Source organism: Notamacropus eugenii, chromosome 4, assembly GCF_028372415.1.
Source record: "Notamacropus eugenii isolate mMacEug1 chromosome 4, mMacEug1.pri_v2, whole genome shotgun sequence".
NCBI classification, from domain to species: domain Eukaryota; kingdom Metazoa; phylum Chordata; class Mammalia; order Diprotodontia; family Macropodidae; genus Notamacropus; species Notamacropus eugenii.
In genome coordinates, this window is record NC_092875.1 from 80,078,658 (window position 1) to 80,085,778 (window position 7,121).

Genomic DNA, 7,121 nt, shown 5'->3' on the forward strand with positions numbered 1-7,121 from the left:
GGTTGTGTAAAAATTTCTCAGGCAAAAGGTATTGAGGGTGGAAAAAGTTTAAGAAACTCTATATTAGTGTATATAAAATAAACATGAAGAGAGTAACTACAAGTAAATACAAAGTAGTTCAATGTATACAGCAATTATACAGCAATGTATACAGAATTAGAGAGGAGGGCACTACTGGCACACAAAGCAGAGGTAGAAGATGAGATAGATAAGATTGTGCCATCAGTCATCAATGTTAGGGCTACTGTCATCAAAAAGAGAATGAACAAAGACAACTCCTCTTGTGGGGGTCCAGGCTTCTATCCAGGTAAGCCATCCCCATCCCTAATCAAGTGTCATCCAATTAACCAGGCCTACCAACTCCATTTCAAATCAATCTCATTAGACCACTGAAAGAATCACTGTCCTGGGTCCCAAATGAGAATTGTTGGATGTCAGTTGTTAAGAGTCCATTTTCCTTCAGATTTCTTATAACCACCTCTGAATTGACTGCTTCTTCCCAAGAATCAACCTAAGAGCTGAAGGTCAATAATCAATAAGCATTTATTGAGCCCCTAGTGTGTGCTAGGCACTGTACTAAAGACTAGGGATACACAGAAGGCAATCTCCATCCTTAAGGAGCTTACAGTCTAATGAGGAGACAATATGTAAGCAACTAAGTACAAACAAGTTATAAATAAGATAATGATGAAATGGTTAATGGAGAGAAGGTGCTAGAATTGAGAGGGATTGGGAAAGACTTTCTGTAGAAGATGGAATAATTTCTTTCAACATCTATATAGGTGACTTTAGGGAGAGTGCACCAGATTTCCTGGTTCCCTAATTGTATAGAAGGATTTGTCGAAATTTCTAAAATCCTTAGGTGGCGGTGGCAGGTTCAAGATGCTCCACTGCTCTCCCCCATGAACTCACCATAAATAACTGGGAGATCAAGCTAGAGGATGTGTGGGGAGATGTTTGGAGATAAATGATTCCATGTAGGAGCCTTTTTCCCTTTTTATTTTTACTATGTTTAATAAATTTCAAGGTCACAGTACCTGTTTCCTGCAAATGGCCTATAGCCTGGAAAAGGTAATACTTGATAATAGAGATTCCAAATGTAGGATAAGGACTCTAGAGTCATAGATTTAAAATTTTGATACTTGGAACACATCATCTCAGATAAATTTTGAAATTAGCCAGTGCTGTTTTTGAATTCCTTTGGGCACATGCCCTCAAAGTGAAGATAAAGGCAGTCTTTATGTTTGTAGACTATAGAAGTCAGAGTGGAGAGTTTCTTACACAGAGAGACTCTGAAGAGACCATTTGACTGGTTGATTGGGTAGAGTACTATCTGTTTTAACAACTCAGACATTATCTTCCTCATCTGGATACTTTCTAGAACAATATAATGAAGTCCAGAAGGCTTAATGGAGACCAAAACACAAGCTGATTTGGATTATTTGTACTGCTTTCCTGCTAATGCAGTGCCCCAAGTGTTATATGTGATACACACAGTGTGACACTTGCAAAAAATCTCACCTAAAACTTCAACTATGAGTGTCTCATGTGGTCACTTCCTGTACTTTTAAACTACATATGAACCTGCAATGGGGCCTCTCTGCTCTGTTCTGTAGCTCTGCTTCCAGAAACTGTTCCTGGTTCTGTACTCCTGCTTCTGCCATGTCATGACTTCTTTTCTTTTATTTTATTTTTATTCTGAAATTAACAAATACTAAGTAAAATGAGTATGTCCATAAAATATTACAATAAAAAGAAAGTTGTACATAAAACTGTGAATTTCTAGTATATCCAGATTGCTTTTCTTTTAAGTATATGATAAATTCAACATGAACCCTTCAAAGCTTGTCCTACTTATTTATGTTTCCTTCTGTTCTTTTCTGTACATTAAAAAATACTTCAATGACCTACTTTTCTTGCTTTCCTTTCTCTTTTTTTTGGCAACTCTATCACTATACTTTCATCTCCCCTGCCCAATAAAATTGAAAAAAGGAAAAGAAAAAAAATTCTTGCAATAAATATGCACATTGAAGCAAAATGAATTCTTACATTGTTTGTATCCAAAAATGTGTGTCTCGTTCTTTCTACCTTTGGTGTCCACCTGTTCCACCTAATTCTCACGTGTGGCTCCAAGAAACTGTAGCATGTACAGTGGTCATACCCTGGTAAATCATTTTGGTAGGCAGGTTAAACCAGGTTAAGGGTAGCTGAGGGGTCTCAACCCCATCGGTGAGTTGGGGAAGTGTCTATCTCAAGCATGTGCAGACTTCCCCTGATGGAATGGATGGATGAAGGCAGCTGAAGAAGGTGCTGTGAAGCACTGAGAGCTTAGAGCTGCATCTTGAGCCATCACCACTCATCCTGACTCTGTCCTGCCACTGGACTCTGATGACTCTGGAGAAGAGAGTGAGGTAGATGACTTTATGCAACTCTGCCTCACTTAAATCCAATTTATGCACAAATCAAAAGACCTCATCCACACCATTTTACAGTTTACCATGTCTCATTCTGTATCTTGAGTCCATTGCCTCTCTCAGAAAATGGATTAATGCTTCATCGCTGGTCCTTTGGAATTGTCATGGGCCATTACATTGTTTATAGAGTTCCTAAGTCTTTCAAAGTTGTTTTTCTTTACAATACTCTTTTTGTCGTAAAAATCAATCTCCTAGTTCTGCTCACTTTACTCTATCAGTTCATATAAGCCTTCCCAGGTATCTTTGAGATCATTCCTTTTTTCTTACAATATAATAATATTCCATTAATTCATATACCATCATTTGTTCAGCCATTCCCCAAGTGAGTGGCAACACCTTAGTTTGCAGTTTTTTGCCACCACAAAAAGAACTGCTATAAATATTTTTGTAGGTATGGGTCCCTTTTCTCTATTTTTGGTAGCCTTGGGGCATATTCTTTTCTTCCCCTTTCCTTCTCTCTCTCTCTTTTGAGTTCTGAGCTGTCTCCCCTCCTCTTTCCCAATCCCACACTAGAGAAAGGCAACGTTTCACACACAAACACACACACATACATGTGAAACCATATAATACATATTTCTATATATCAGCTCTTACTCTGGAGATGGATAGCATCTTCCTTCATAGGTCCTTCGTAGTTGATTTGAAAATTCATATTATAAAGAATAACTTAGCTGGGTGGAGCCAAGATGGTGGACTAGAAAGACACACTCCCCCCACAGCCCATAAAATACCTGTAGAGAGGGATTCTCAACAAATTTTGGAGCAGCAGAAGTGGAGAAGAACAAAGTGGAGGAGATTTCCAGCCTACGGTGACCTGAAAGGCCCACGAAAATGTCGGTTGCACCTGACATGGAGCCGAGCACAGAGCCCAGCCCAGCCTTTGCCCAGCGGCTGAGTGCCACAAGACTCTGGGAGGAGGACACCTTGGGGGCAGAATCTCCAGTCCCAGTAGCAGGTCCTCAGATCCCTCAACCCACAGGTGCCAAAGGTGGGTTGAAATTAGCCTGTGTTGTTTTTGAATGGGTTTTATCAGCTGGTCAGGAAAGGAGAAGGGCCTTCCCACAGCTCTGGCAGCAGGCAGCAGCCACAGAGGCAGCACAGCAGCCCATATGGAAGCTCCATTGTTGGAGCATAAAAACCCCTGGGGCCACTGAAGAGCTGAGTCTTACCTCAGCCCTAAGTGGAGGCTCTGGCCAAGCTGGCCTTTGTCTCACACTGAATGGCGGCCCTGCCCATCTAGTTTTCTGAAAACCAGCCCCCAGTGCTGACTTAGAGGAACTGGAGGCCAGGCACCTGTGGAGAGGTATCTGCTAAGATTCTGGGCACAAAAATCCATCTCTGCTTCCAGACCAGTACACGCTTGATCGTGCCACCTTGGAGGAACTGAGATCTCACAGATTCCCAGAGTATACCCTACTCTTGACAAAGGACCCAAAAGTCAAGTAACTGGTTCAGAAAATGCCCAAAAAAGGGGGAAAAAATAAGACCATAGAAGGTTACTTTCTTGGTGAACAGATATCTCCTCCCATCCTTTCAGATGAGGAAGAACAATGCTTACCATCAGGGAAAGATATAAAAGTCAAGGCTTCTGTATCCCAAACATCCAAAATGAATATTCAATGGGCTCAGGCCATGGAAGAGCTCAAAAAGGAATTTGAAAATCAAGTTAGAGAGGTGGAGGAAAAACTGGGAAGAGAAATGAGAGAGATGCAAGAAAAGCATGAAAGGCAGGTCAACACCTGGCTAAAGGAGACCCAAAAAAATGCTGAAGAAAATAACACCTTGAAAAATAGGCTAACTCAATTGGCAAAAGAGGTTCAAAAAGCCAATGAGGAGAAGAATGCTTTAAAAAGCAGAATTAGCCAAATGGAAAAGGACGCCCAAAAGCTCACTGAAGAAAATAGTTCTTTCAAAATTAGAATGGAACAGATGGAGGCTAATGACTTTATGAGAAACCAAGAAATCACAAAACAAAACCAAAAGAATGAAAAAATGGAAGATAATGTGAAATATCTCGTTGGAAAAACAACTGACCTGGAAAATAGATCCAGGAGAGACAATTAAAAAATTTTGGGACTACCTGAAAACCATGATGAGACAAAGAGCCTAGACATCATCTTTTATGAAATTATCAAGGAAAACTGCCCTGATATTCTAGAACCAGAGGGCAAAATAAGTATTCAAGGAATCTACTGATCACCGCCTGAAAGAGATCCAAAGAGAGAAACTCCTAGGAACATTGTGGCCAAATTCCAGAGTTCCCTGGTCAAGGAGAAAATGTTGCAAGCAGCTAGAAAGAAACAATTCAAGTATTGTGGAAATACAATCAGGATAACACAAGATCTAGCAGCTTCTTCATTAAGGGATTGAAGGGTGTAGAATATGATATTTCAGAAGTCAAAGGAACTAGGACTAAAACCAAGAATCACCTACCCAGCAAAACTGAGTATAATACTTCAGGGGAAAAATGGTCTTTCAATGAAACAGAGGACTTTCAAGCATTCTTGATGAAAAGACCAGAGCTGAAAAGAAAATTTGATCTTCAAACACAAGAATGAAGAGAAGCATGAAAAGGTAAACAGCAAAGAGAAGTCATAAGGGACTTACTAAAGTTGAACTGTTTACATTCTTATATGGAAAGACAATATTTGTAACTCTTGAAACTTTTCAGTATATGGGTACTGGGTGGGATTACACACACACATACACACATACACACATACACACATACACACACACAGACAGAGAGCACAGAGTGAATTGAATAGGATGGGATCATATCTTTAAAAAATGAAATTAAGTGGTGAGAGGGAAATATATTGGGAGGAGAAAGGGAGAAATGGAATGGGGCAAATCATCTCTCATAAAAGAGGCAAGCAAGAGACTTTTCAGTGTAGGGAAAAAGAGGGGAGGTGAGAGAAAAACATGAAGTTTACTCGCATCACATTCCACTAAAGGAAGGAATAAAATGCACACTCATTTTGGTATGAAAACCTATCTTACAATTCAGGAAAGTGGGGGAGAAGGGGATAAGCAGGGTGGGGGGGATGATGGAAGGGAGGGCAGTGGGAGGAGGGAGCAATTTGAAGTCAACACTCTTGGGGAGGGATAGGATCAAAAGAGAGAATAGAAGCAATGGGGGGCAGGATAGGATGGAGGGAAATATAATTAGTCTTACACAACATGACTATTATGGAAGTCATTTGCAAACCTACACAGATATGGCCTATATTGAATTGCTTGCCTTCCAAAGGAATGGGAGGGGAGGGAGGGATGAAGAGAAGTTGGAAGTCAAAGTTTTAGAAACAACTGTCGAGTATTGTTCTTGCTACTAGGAAATAAGAAATACAGGTAAAGGGGTATGGAAAGTTATCTAGCCCTACAGGACAAAAGAGAAGATGGAGACAAGGGGAGGGAGGGATGTTAGAAGAGAGGGCAGATTGGTGATAGGGGTAATTAGAATGCTTGGCGTTTTGGGGTGGGGGGAGGGGAGAAATGGGGAGGAAATTTGGAACCCAAAATTTTGTGAAAATGAATGTTAGAAAAGACCAGAGCTGAAAAGAAAATTTTGCTTTCAAACACAAGAATGAAGAGAAGCATGAAAAGGTAAACAGCAAAGAGAAGTCATAAGGGACTTACTAAAGTTGAACTGTTTACATTCCTACATGGAAAGACAATATTTGTAACTCTTGAAACTTTTCAGTATATGGGTACTGGGTGGGATTACACACACACACATGCACACGCACATGCACACACACATAGAGACAGAGTGCACAGAGGGAATTGAAGAGGATGGGATCATATCTTAAAAAAAATGAAATCAAGCAGTGAGAGAGAAATATATGGGGAGGAGAAAGGGAGAAATGGAATGGGGCAAATTATCTCTCATAAAAGAGGCAAGCAAGAAACTTATTAGTGGAGGGATAAAGAGGGGAGGTGAGAGAAAAACATGAAGTTTACTCGCATCACATTCCACTAAAGGAAGGAATAAAATGCACACTCATTTTGGTATGAAAACCTATCTTACAATACAGGAAAGTGGGGGAGAAGGGGATAAGCAGGGTGGGGGGGAGGATGGAAGGGAGGGCAGTGGGAGGAGGGAGCAATTTGAAGTCAACACTCTTGGGGAGGGATAGGATCAAAAGAGAGAATAGAAGCAATGGGGGGCAGGATAGGATGGAGGGAAATATAGTTAGTCTTATACAAGACGACTATCATGGAAGTCATTTGCAAAACTACACGGATTTGGCCTATATTGAATTGCTTGCCTTCTAAAGGGAAGGAGTGGGGAGGGAGGGAGGAAGAGAAGTTGGAACTCAAAGCTTTAGGAACAACTGTCGAGTGCTGTTCTTGCCACTAGGAAATAAGAAATACAGGTAAAGGGGTATAGAAAGTTATTTGGCCCTACAGGACAAAAGAGAAAATGGAGACAAGGGCAAAGAGGGATGATAGAAGAGAATGCAGATTGGTAATAAGGACAGTTAGAATGCTCGGTGTTTCGGGGTGGGGGGAGGGGACAAAAGGGGAGAAAATTTGGAACCCAAAATTTTGTGAAAATGAATGTTAGAAGTTAAGTAAATAAATTTTTTTTAAAAAAGAATAACTTAGTCACCTTTGTGCTATATTCTGCAAAGTCATGATACT